We start from the raw sequence: 12,788 nt of genomic DNA, 5'->3' as shown, positions 1-12,788 counted from the left end.
GGTGCCCACCAAGTCGCATGGGGCACAGCTGCATCATGGCAGAGAGATCAGTGACGACCCCCGTGGAGAGGTGCAGTCTGCGGAGACACTGTCACTCGGACATCTGCAGGTAGTTGAACCTCGGCTGACGTGTTCCTCTGCCTCCTTCTCCAGCCTCCTGTTCGAGGCTGGCCTTCCTGTGGGCCCCCAAGCTGCTGTGGTGCCCCTGCTGGTGCCTGCGCCTCCCTCCCTTCCTCTCTACCCCTCCTCCTCCTCCTCAATGGGAGCCTCGAATCCAATGAGAGCCTCGAATGAGGCCCATGACAGGTTGCCCCTCCCTGAGTGCAAGGCCTTCACAGTAAACAACACCCAGCCACATTTACCTCACTTGTCACCCTCAATGAAGTGGCACTGCCCCAATGGCACCCTGGTTTTGTTCCCTCTGCAGAGCTGTCACATTGGCCCCCACTCCTGACAGTGTTTCCCGCTGCCATTTCTGCCAAGTTTTGCTGCCTCACCCGAAAGCTTCCCAGTGAAGACAACACTCAGCTCCCACCTCCCAGTCACCTCCTTTAACCAGGCGAGGCTCTGAAGCCCCGTGGTTCCCGTGTGCTATTAGTTCAATTGGATCCAGTGAATAAAATTGCTGACAATTGGACTCATAAATACTTGAAATGCCTTCTTGCCGTGTGGATGTGCGAAGTCTGCCCTGCATGTCAGTAGCCGACAGAAAAATCCGGTCCAACGTCTTCCATCCCTATTTTATACACCCCCCCTCCCCCTCCCCGGCCTCCATTCCCGTCTCCAACGGTCCCTTAAAATTCTGGCGCATGTCTCTAAGACTAATGGGAGTGAAACGACATCTGCTCCTTAGACTGAACAGGGAGAGCTGCTCTCTCTGTGTTTAAAGTGAATGAATCTGCTCTTTCCCTTGTCTTACTGGAACGTTCACTGTCTGGAGATGTCTGTTTGAAAATGTTTTCCTGTTATATTAATGGAGCAGAGGAGCAGATGTGAAGTACTGTTGAACAGAGAGGTTTGGAAGTGGGTGAAGGGGTGGAGTGACGGTGTGAGTGAGAGGCGCAGTGAGTTGGCCATTCTCAATAGAGTGTCAGGAATGAAGGTCAGAGGAATAGACCAGGCTGGAAACACAGAAAGAGCGAGGAGAAGCTGGTGTGAAAAACAGAGATTAAACAACGGGCTTGTTCATTTGGTTTGGGTCTGGTGTTTAGAATACCCAGTATCTGGGTTCACTTCCCTTCCAACTCAGGAAATTGTACCAACATTATGTTCATAAAACCATAGATTGATACCCAAAGAAGGAGACCATTTGGTCCATTGTGTCAGTGCTGTCTCTTTGGTTGTGCTATCCAATTAGTCCTGGTGTTCAGCTTTTTCCTGTAATCTGTAAATTTTCCTTCCAGTATTTATCCCAATTGCTTTTCAAAGTTACTACTGAATCTGCTTTCAAGTCCTGATCAGACAGTGCATTCCAGATGACAACACATCACTGTATAAAAAATCATTCCTCATTTCGCCTCTGGTCTTTTCTCAATCACCTGATAAATACATCCTCTGGTTACTGACCCTTTTGCCACTGGAAACAATTTCTCCTTATTTAACTTATTGAAACCTTCTTGATGATGTCACATACTAGACTGCCAGTAAAACTGAAGCCCATGGAATAATAGGGACAATGACAGCATGCACATGAAGTTTGCAGACTGATAGGAACATAGGAGCAGGAGTAGGCCATTCAGCCCGTCGAGCCCACCCTGCCATTCAATATGATGATGACTGATCGTCCACTTCAATGCCTTTTTCCCACACTATCTCCATATCCCCTATGTCATTTGTATTTCGAAATCTGTCAATCTCTGCTTTAAACATACTCAATGACTGAGCTTCCACAGCCCTCTGAGATAGAGAATTCCAAAGATTCACAACCCACTGAGTAAAGAAATTTCTCCTCATCGCTGTCCTAAGTGGCTTTCCCCTTACGTTGAAATTGTGTCCCCTGGTTCTCGACTCCTCAACCGGGGGAACATCTTAGCTTCATCGACCCTGTCTATCCCTTTAAATATTTTGTAAGTTTCAATGAGATCACCTCTCATTCTTCAAAACTCTAGAGAATACAGGCCCAGTTTCCCCAATCTCTCTTCATTTGACAGTCCCGCCATCCCGGGAACAAGTCTGGTGAACCTTCGTTGCACTCCCTCTATGGCAATGATATCCTTCCTGAGGTAAGGGGAACAAAACTTCACACAGTATTCCAAAGTGCAGTCCAACCAAGGTTATATACAATTGAAGCAAGACTTTACTGCTCCTGTACTCAAATCCTCTTGTGATAGAGGCTAACATATCATTAGCCTTCCTAATTACTTGCTGCACCTGCATGTTAGCTTTCAGTCACTTATTGACAAGGACACCCAGGCCCCTTTGTACATTCACACTCTTACCATTTAACAAATAATCTGCACATCTGTTTCTCCTACCAAAGTGGATAACCTCACATTTTGACACATTATATTTCATGTGCCACTTTCTTGTCCACTCACTAAGTCTGTCCAAATTCTCTTGAAGCCGCTTTGCATCTTCCTCACAACACACATTCCCACCTAGTTTTGTGTCATCTGCTAACTTGGAAATACTACATTTGGTCCCCGCATCCAAATCATGTGAACAGCTGGGTCACAGTGTGGTGGTGAACAGTTGTATTTCTGTCTGGAGGAAGGTTTACAGTGGGTTCCCCATGGTTCCTCATAACTTCAGTTATGTGCAGACACTGGAAAAGCTGGGGTTGTTCTCCTTGGAGCAGAGCAAGTTCAGAACAACTTTGACAGAGTTAGAATCAAGGAATCAAATGGTTACAGTACAGAAGGAGACCATTCAGTCCATCATGTCCTTGACAGCTCTTTGCAAGAGCAGATCAGCTAATTCCACTCCTCTGCCCTTTCATTGCAGCTCTGCAAATTTTCTCTCTTCAGGTGTTTATCCAATTCCCTTTTGAAAGCCACGATTGAATCTGCCTCCAGCACACTCTCAGGCAGTGTATTCCAGATCCGAACCACTCACTCTGTCCCACACCCCTGGTACCATTGCAGAAAATCTTTTCTGTTCATTTCATCCCTCATAAATAATTGAAATGAAATGTTTATTAGGAAATGCACAACATAAAAAGGAGAGAGAAATAAATGCTGAGCAAAATAGAAGTCAATGTTTGGAAGGTAAAAAGAGCAAAAGATGTAACTTTTATTCTGGTTGAGTGAGGAATATATCACACTTTGGGGCTTTTGTAAGAGGATTTACAGATAAACCTGGGATTTGAGAGGAAGCTGCTTCATGGTTTACTGAACAAATTTAGCCCCTGGGGTGGAGCCAACAGCTGCACCGTCCAATAACAGACAGGATGGGGACACTGTCTCAGGCCTGGTGAGCTCAGTCGATGAAAGCATGAAACTCTGAATCTCAAGTTTTTGAGCTTGAGCCCACGGTGGGTGTTTTCTATTTCCTTTTTATGCTGATTTTACAGGCGTTATCCAGCTCTGAATTCCTCGGCAGAGAGTTCAAGGAGTGTTTGAAATGAGATTCAACAGCAGTATGAGAAAGTCTCTCCTTGATTCAGGACTCTTACCTCTCTGCAGCATCTCGCTGCTGAAGATTGAACTTTTTCTCATTTCATTCTCAGCTCAGGGTCAGTGTGGATCACTGGGACTTCTGGCTGTCTCCCACTTCACAATCCATCAGTGCTGAGAAATCAATGGGGAATATTACTCACATGTTGTAATGTTTTATAAATACTTGAATGTATTTCACACTGTGTCCAACAGTGTGAATCTCCCCTGGTATATCAGCTCACCAACACTTCAACAGAACATTCACATAATGTGAGCTCTGACATCTGTTCAGATCCCATTCCCAAGACCTGGAAAGTGGGATTGGGCTGGATCACTCTTTTTCAGCTGGCACAGACACGATTGCTAAATGGTCTCATTCTGTGCCATAAATTTTCTCGATTTTCTATGTTCTATGAAGTGAGGTGTGATTGGGAGGGCAATTCCACCAAGGTTATATTTTCGACCAAAAGAATGACACAAGGGATACTTCACATTTTTATTCATTCATTCATGCGATGTGGGCATCGCTGGCTAGGCCAGCACTTATTGCCCATCCCTAATTGCCCATGAGAAGGTGGTGGTGAACTGCCTTCTTGAACCGCTGCAGTCCATGTGGGGTAGGTACACCCACAGTGCTGTGAGAAAGGGAGTTCCAGGATTTTGACCCAGCGACAGTGAAGGAACGGCGATATAGTTCCAAGTCAGGATGTTGTGTGGCTTGGAGGGGAACTTGCAGGTGGTGGTATCCCCTGCATTTGCTGCCCTTGCCCTTCTCGGTGGTAAAGGTCGCTGGGTTTGGAAGGTGCTGTCTAAGGAGTCTTGGTGCATTGCTGCAGTGCATCTTGTAGACGGTACACACTGCTGCCACTGTGTGCCAATGGTGGAGGGAGTGAATGTTTGTAGATGGGGTGCCAATCAAGTGGGCTGCTTTGTCCTGGACGGTGTTGAGATTCTTGAGTTGGAATTGCACCCATCCAGGCAAGTGGAGAGTATTCCATCACACTCTTGACTTGTGAATTGCAGATGGTGGACAGGCTTTGGGGAGTCAGGAGTCATGGATGAGTGAGAGGAATATATCACACTTTGGGGCTTTTGGAAGAGGATTTATTGATAAACCTGGGATTTGAGAGGAAGCTGCTTCATGGTTTACAGAACAAATTCAGCCCCTGGGGTGGAGCCAACAGCTGCACTGTAATTACTCACCTCAGGATTCCAAGCCTCTGACCTGCTCTTCTAGTCACGTTATTTGTATGGCTACCCATGGTAACCTCCATGATGTTGATGGTGGGGGATTCAGTGATTGTAATGCTATTGAATGTCAAGGGGAGATAGTTAGATTCTCTCTTGTTGGAGATGGTCATTGCCTGGCACTTGTGTGGTGCGCATGTTACTTGCCACTTATCATCCCAAGCCTGTGAGACTGAAATAGCTCAGTTGGGAGTGTGTTGGACTGAAGATCCCTGGTTCAATCTGGTGTTTTGGCAGTTCTCCTTTATTCTGCATCGCCCTTTGGTTTTGACTCTTGAGCTGCACAATTTATACTGAAATTATTTACCCAACTCTGAAGGTTGGATTGGAATAGAGAGATATCAATGATGGGAAATATTTACATTGTCAGCTTTAGCTTATTCTCTATCTCCTTGTGTCCGTTTCCCCAGTTTTTGAATCTTTCGGGGCCGGGTGAACATTTGATTTGCTGCATATGTCCCAAACTGAAGCCTTTTCCACATCTCTGGGCGGTCAGACTTGCTCTGTCTGTTTTTGCTGCTCGTGACCATTAACGAGAACAGGCCACGAGTTGAACGTTTATCAGCAAATGGAAGATAATTGGAAAGAATTCTGTGTTACTCCAGACCAGTGACAAAGATGCAATGGATGTTATTCAAAATAAATTCCCTTTGACATTTTATGTCAACTTGTTTGCATCTAAAAGTTGGATTTTAAGTGTTCCAAAAATGTGTCAAATTAATGACTGACCATGTGACAGTGCACATGGGGATCAAATCCACAGCCTTGTTGTTATCAACACTGCGTCCTAACCAACTGAACTAAGCGGCCGATGGACAGAGCCAGGTATGGGTTTGAGCCGCACGCTGTGCGGTTTGTGTTTTATTTCTCACACTGGGTGATGAGTCAGCTTTGACCACCTACGGCAAAAGTGCGAAGAGAAATGCAGACTGGTTTCAATCTCATATGAACCTGTCATAGCCGCTAAGCGCATTGCACTTCTGAACTACAAGAAAGCCCCCAGCGATTTAACATCTGCAGCACTTAAAGCAGCCAGAAGTACTGCACAAAGAACAGCTAGGCGTTGCGCAAACGACTACTGGCAACACCTATGCAGTCATATTCAGCTGGCCTCAGACACCGGAAACATCAGAGGAATGTATGATGGCATGAAGAGAGCTCTTGGGCCAACCATCAAGAAGATCACCCCCCTCAAATCTAAATCGGGGGACATAATCACTGACCAACGCAAACAGATGGACCGCTGGGTTGAGCACTACCTAGAATTGTACTCCAGGGAGAATGCTGTCACTGAGACTGCCCTCAATGCAGCCCAGCCTCTACCAGTCATGGATGAGCTGGACATACAGCCAACCAAATCGGAACTCAGTGATGCCATTGATTCCCTAGCCAGCGGAAAAGCCCCTGGGAAGGACAGCATTACCCCTGAAATAATCAAGAGTGCCAAGCCTGCTATACTCTCAGCACTACATGAACTGCTATGCCTGTGCTGGGACGAGGGAGCAGTACCCCAGGACATGCGCGATGCCAACATCATCACCCTCTATAAAAACAAAGGTGACCGCGGTGACTGCAACAACTACCGTGGAATCTCCCTGCTCAGCATAGTGGGGAAAGTCTTTGCTCGAGTCGCTCTGAACAGGCTCCAGAAGCTGGCCGAGCGCGTCTACCCTGAGGCACAGTGTGGCTTTCGTGCAGAGAGATCGACTATTGACATGCTGTTCTCCCTTCGTCAGATACAGGAGAAATGCCGTGAACAACAGATGCCCCACTACATTGCTTTCATTGATCTCACCAAAGCCTTTGACCTCGTCAGCAGACGTGGTCTCTTCAGACTACTAGAAAAGATCGGATGTCCACCAAAGCTACTAAGTATCATCACCTCATTCCATGACAATATGAAAGGCACAATTCAACATGGTGGCTCCTCATCAGAGCCCTTTCCTATCCTGAGTGGTGTGAAACAGGGCTGTGTTCTCGCACCCACACTTTTTGGGATTTTCTTCTCCCTGCTGCTTTCACATGCGTTCAAATCCTCTGAAGAAGGAATTTTCCTCCACACAAGATCAGGGGGCAGGTTGTTCAACCTTGCCCGTCTAAGAGCGAAGTCCAAAGTACGGAAAGTCCTCATCAGAGAACTCCTCTTTGCTGACGATGCTGCTTTAACATCTCACACTGAAGAATGCCTGCAGAGTCTCATCGACAGGTTTGCGTCTGCCTGCAATGAATTTGGCCTAACCATCAGCCTCAAGAAAACGAACATCATGGGGCAGGATGTCAGAAATGCTCCATCCATCAATATTGGCGACCACGCTCTGGAAGTGGTTCAAGAGTTCACCTACCTAGGCTCAACTATTACCAGTAACCTGTCTCTAGATGCAGAAATCAACAAGCGCATGGGTAAGGCTTCCACTGCTATGTCCAGACTGGCCAAGAGAGTGTGGGAAAATGGCGCACTGACACGGAACACAAAAGTCCGAGTGTACCAGGCCTGTGTCCTCAGTACCTTGCTCTACGGCAGCGAGGCCTGGACAACGTATGCCAGCCAAGAGCGACGTCTCAATTCATTCCATCTTCGCTGCCTTCGGAGAATACTTGGCATCAGGTGGCAGGACTATATCTCCAACACAGAAGTCCTTGAAGCGGCCAACACCCCCAGCTTATACACACTACTGAGTCAGCGGCGCTTGAGATGGCTTGGCCATGTGAGCCGCATGGAAGATGGCAGGATCCCCAAAGACACATTGTACAGCGAGCTCGCCACTGGTATCAGACCCACCGGCCGTCCATGTCTCCGTTATAAAGACGTCTGCAAACGCGACATGAAATCGTGTGACATTGATCACAAGTCGTGGGAGTCAGTTGCCAGCATTCGCCAGAGCTGGCGGGCAGCCATAAAGACAGGGCTAAATTGTGGCGAGTCGAAGAGACTTAGTAGTTGGCAGGAAAAAAGACAGAGGCGCAAGGGGAGAGCCAACTGTGCAACAGCCCCAACAAACAAATTTCTCTGCAGCACCTGTGGAAGAGCCTGTCACTCCAGAATTGGCCTTTATAGCCACTCCAGGCGCTGCTTCACAAACCACTGACCACCTCCAGGCGCGTATCCATTGTCTCTCGAGATAAGGAGGCCCAAAAGAAAGAAGAAGGGTGACAGAGCGATTGTCCACATCACATCCCTGAAACATTGTTCTGATATAAAACAGTGTGAAATAAGAACTGAGCATGGAAATGGAACGGAACCAGAAATCAGGACTTTAATCTATTAAAGTTGATCTTGAAATTCTACAATGCACGAACATTCCAAGAGAACGAACTCTCTTCTGATACAAAATCCAGGAACTTGAGCTGCTGTGAAACATAACTGAGCCTAACATGATTTGAACACGCAACCTTCAGATCTGGATTCAGACGCGCTACCGTTGCGCCACAAGCTTACAGATAAAGCAAAGCCTTCCATTCCTGGCAGATTTACTTCTTGTTTAGATTCAGTGATTGAAATTAATTCAATCCTCATCTGACCTCCGCTCTGTGAAGGCCTATCTCTGTACTACCTCCAATGCATTTACATCCTTCCGCAAATAAGGAGACCAGTACAGTACTCAGTACTGCAGAAGAGGTCTCACCAATGTCCTGTGTAGCTGAAGCATAACCTCCCTACTATTGTATTCAATTCCCATGGTGATAAATGATAACATTCTATTAGCTTTCCTAATTACGTGCTGGACCTGCATACTCACCTTTTGCAATTCATGCCCTCGGACACCCAGATCCCTCTGCATCTCAGAGCTCTGCAATCTCTCACCATTTAGATGATATGCTTTTTTATTCTTCCTGCCATAGTGGACAATTTCCGACTTTCCCACATTATACTCCATTTGCCAGGTCTTTGCCCAATCACTTAACGTATCTATATCCCTTTGTAGCCCCCTTATGTCCTCTTCACAACCTACTTTCCTACCTATCTTTGTGATCAGCAAATTTATCAACAATACCTTCGGTCCCTTCATCTAAGTCATTTATATAAATTGTAAAAAGTTGAGGCCTCAGCACAGATCCCTGTGGCACACCACTCGTTACTTCTTGCCAACCAGAAAATGACCCATTTATGCTGACTCTTTGTTTCCTGTCAGCTAGCCAATCTTCTATCCATGCCAATATGTTACCCCCGACACCATGAGCTTTTATTTTCTGCAATAACCTTTGATATGGCACCTTATCCTTCTGGAAATCGAAATACAATACATCCACTGGTTCCCCTTTATCCACAGCACATGTAACTCCCTCAAAGAACTCCAATAAATTGGTTAAACATGATTTCCCTTTCAAAAGACCATGTTGACTGTGCCTGATTACCTTAATTTTTTCTAAATGCCCTGCTATAACATCCTCTGTAATAGCTCCAAACACTTTCCCGAAGACAAATGTTAAGTTAACTGGCCTGTCGTTTCCTGCTTTCTGTCTCCCTCCCTTTTCGAATAAATGAGTTACATTCACTCTTTTCCAATCTAACGGAACCTTCCCGAATCTAGGGAATTTTGGAATATTAAAACCAGCGCATCAACTATCTCACTAGCCAATTCAGGACCTGGCGACTTGTCAACCCGCAGCTCCAACAATTTGTTTAGTACCACTTCCCCGGTGATTGTAATTTTCTTGAGTTCCTCCATCCCTTCAATTTCCTGATATACGGCTAATACTGGGATGTTATTTGTATACTCAATAGTGAAGACCGATGCAAAGTATCTGTTCAGTTCATCTGCCATCTCTTAATTATCCATTATTAATTCCCCAGACACACTTTCTATAGGACCAACAGTCGCTTTGTTAACTCTTTTCTTTTTAAAATATCTATCGAAACTCTTACTAGTTGTCTTGAAATTTCTTTCGAGCTTTCTCTCATACTCTAATTTTACCTTCCTTATCAATCTTTTAGTCATTCTTTGCTGTTTTTTTATCTTCTGTCCAATCTTCTGACCTGCCTCCCACCTTTGCACAATTATAGGCTTTTTCTTTAAGTTTGATAGTATCTTTAACTGTTTTCGTGAACCATGGATGGTGAGTCCCACCTTTGGAACTTTTCTTTCGCGTTGAAATGTATCTATTCTGTGTAGTCTGAAATATCCCCTTAAATGTCTGCCACTGCATCTCTATTGACTTATCCCTTAACCTAATTTGCCAGTTCACTTTAGCTAGCTCTGCTTTCATGACCTTATAATTGCCCTTATTTAAATTTAAAATACTAGTCTGGGACCCACTCTCCTCACCCTCAAACTAAATGTAAAATTCAATCATATTATAATCGCTACTACCGAGGGGCACCTTAACTATGAGGTCATTAATTAATCCTACCTCGTTGCACAATGCTAGGTCTAGTATAGACTGCTCTCTGGTTGGCTCCAGAATGTATTGTTCCAAGAAATTATCCCCAAAACATTCTATGTACTCCTCATCTAGGCTACCTCTGCCCATCTGAATTTTCCAGTCTATATGTAGATTAAAACCCCCATAATTATCACAGTACCTTTCTGACAAGCTGCCATTATTTCTTCCTTTATATCCCATCCGACAGTGTGGTTAATGTTAGGTGGCCTGGACACCACTCCCACAAGTGACTTCTTGCCTTTATGATTTCTCATTTGTACCCAAACTGCTTCTGCATCCTGATCTCCAGAACTCAGGTCATCCCTCTCTATTACGCTAATACCATCATTAATTAACAGAGCTACCCCGCCAACTTTTCCTAGCTTCCTGTCCTTCCAAAATGCCATGTCACCTCCAATATTCTCATCCCAATCTAGGTCGCCCTGCAGCCATGTCTCTGTAAAGACTATCAGATCGTACGTATTTATTCTATTTGTTCTCTCAGTTCATCTGTTTTGTTTCGAATGCTCCATGCAGAGAATTTAGTTTTGTCCTTTTATTATTTTTGTCACCTCTAGCCTTATCTGTCGATTTACTCTTAGATTTGTACATTCTGTCCCTTCCTGTCACAGTCTGTTTATCATTTCCCATATTTATACCTTTCTCTCTTGCCTTGTCTCTCCTCCTTGATTCACCATATCTTCCCAAATTTGATCCCTTGCCCCCACTATTCAGTTTAAAACCGTCTCTACTTCCCTCATTATGTGGCTCGCTAGAACACCGGCACCAGCACGGTTCAGGTGTAGACCGTCCCAACGGTACAGCCACCTCTTTCCCCAGTACTGGTGCCAATGCCCCACGAACCAGAACCCACTACTACCACACCAGTCTTTCAGCCGCACATTACTTTCGCTAATCTTATTTGTCCTATGCCAATTTGCACATGGCTCAGGTAATAATTCAGAGATGATTAACTTTGAGGTTCTGCTTCTTAATTTGCTGCCTAGTTCCTCATACTGACTGTGCAGAACCTCTATCCTTGTCCTGCCTATGCCGTTGGTACTGACATGGACCACGACGACTGGATCCTCCCCCTCCCATTGTATGTTTCGCTCCAGCACTGAGCAGATGTCCTGAATCCTGGCACCGGCAGGCAACACAGCCGTCTGGACTCTTGCTCTTTGCTGCAGAGAACAGAGTCAATCCACCTTACTATACTGTCCCCTACTACCACTACATTCCTTTTTTCTCCCTCTTTGAGCCGCAAACACTTACTGCAGACGTGTTTGCCCTGGATCACACTGGCATCCAGGAACTCCCACATGCTGCAGCTGTGACACATCACCTGTCCTGTCATCCTTAACGTGTTTCAATTAACTACTTAAATATTTTATTCAATTATTCATTTTATTGCATATTTTATTAAACTTACCACTAGTTTGTTTACTATTTTAAACGTTAGGGCTAAAATGGACCTTAATCACTTACCAGATGCGAACAAGCAGGTCGGTTCTTCCAAACCAATCAACTACCTGCTTGCCTGTGATGTCACAGCTTTCCAGATCCTCACCAAACAGCTCCTTCCACTGCACCGCAGAAAGAACCATTTCCTGTGCACTCACCCCAGCGGCTCTCTGTTTCCCTGCTCTCAATCTCCATTGTGACGTCACTCCTCGATTTTATTCCCCTGCTCTGCTCCTGCCGTGCTCCTTTCTCTCTCGCTCTGTCTCCGAGTCTGTGCTTTTGGCGCATTTCTTCATTTGTTGTTCCGTTGTGCTCCTCTGTTTCTGGTCCAAAATCTGACTCTGGAGGGACTTGAACCCACAACCTTTGAATATCTTCTTAGTCATTATTTAGAAGTCCAACACGCTATCCACTGCACCACAGAGCCTCACACAATTTTATCGACATCACTAAGGCCTTTGATCTTGTCAGCAGAGACGGCCTCTTCAAACTGCGATGGAACATCGGCTGCCCTCCTGACCTCTTGGGCATCATCTCTTCTTTCCACGAGAACATGCATAGTTCCATCAGTTACAATGGAGCAACATCAGACGCTTTCAAGATCAGCAGTGGGGTAAAGCAGGGCTGCACGCTGGCGCCAACTCTCATAGGAACAGAGGAACATCGGAGTAAGCCATTCAGCCCATCGAGCCTGCTCTGCCATTCAATTCGATCATGGCTGATCATCTACCTCAAAGCCCATTTCCCGTGCTATCCCCATATCCCTTGATGTCATGAGTATCAAGATTTCTATCAATTTCTGTCTTGAACATGCTCAATGATTGAGCTGCCACAGCCCTCTGGGGCACAGTATTCCAATAATTCACCACCGTCTGAGTGAAGAAATTCCACCCATCTCAGTTTTAAATGGCCTACTCCTTATTCTGAGACGATGTCCTTTGGTTTTAGACTCACCAACCAGGGCAAACATCCTGTCTACATCCACACTGTCACGCCCTGTAAGAATTTTGTCAGTTTCAATCAGATCACCTCTCATTCTTCGAAACTTTTAGGAATACAGGCCCAGTTTCCTCAAAAGACAATCCCACCATCCCAGGGATTAGTCTGGTGACACAAAAA

General features: G+C 45.5%; 1 non-coding gene across 1 annotated transcript; it reads right to left on the bottom strand.

Annotated features, from left to right (window-relative positions):
* Nucleotides 1-12,005: 12,005 nt before the first annotated feature.
* trnar-ucu (transfer RNA arginine (anticodon UCU)) lies at nt 12,006-12,096 on the bottom strand. The gene is given in 2 exon segments: nt 12,006-12,041; nt 12,060-12,096. It is a non-coding gene; the product is annotated as a tRNA-Arg (tRNA).
* Between the last annotated feature and the right edge of the window lie 692 nt (nt 12,097-12,788).

Source organism: Heterodontus francisci, unplaced genomic scaffold (genome assembly GCF_036365525.1).
Source record: "Heterodontus francisci isolate sHetFra1 unplaced genomic scaffold, sHetFra1.hap1 HAP1_SCAFFOLD_278, whole genome shotgun sequence".
Taxonomy (NCBI): Eukaryota; Metazoa; Chordata; class Chondrichthyes; order Heterodontiformes; family Heterodontidae; genus Heterodontus; species Heterodontus francisci.
The sequence above is the reverse complement of the archived record's forward strand: the minus strand, read 5'-3'. Positions and strand labels throughout refer to the sequence as shown.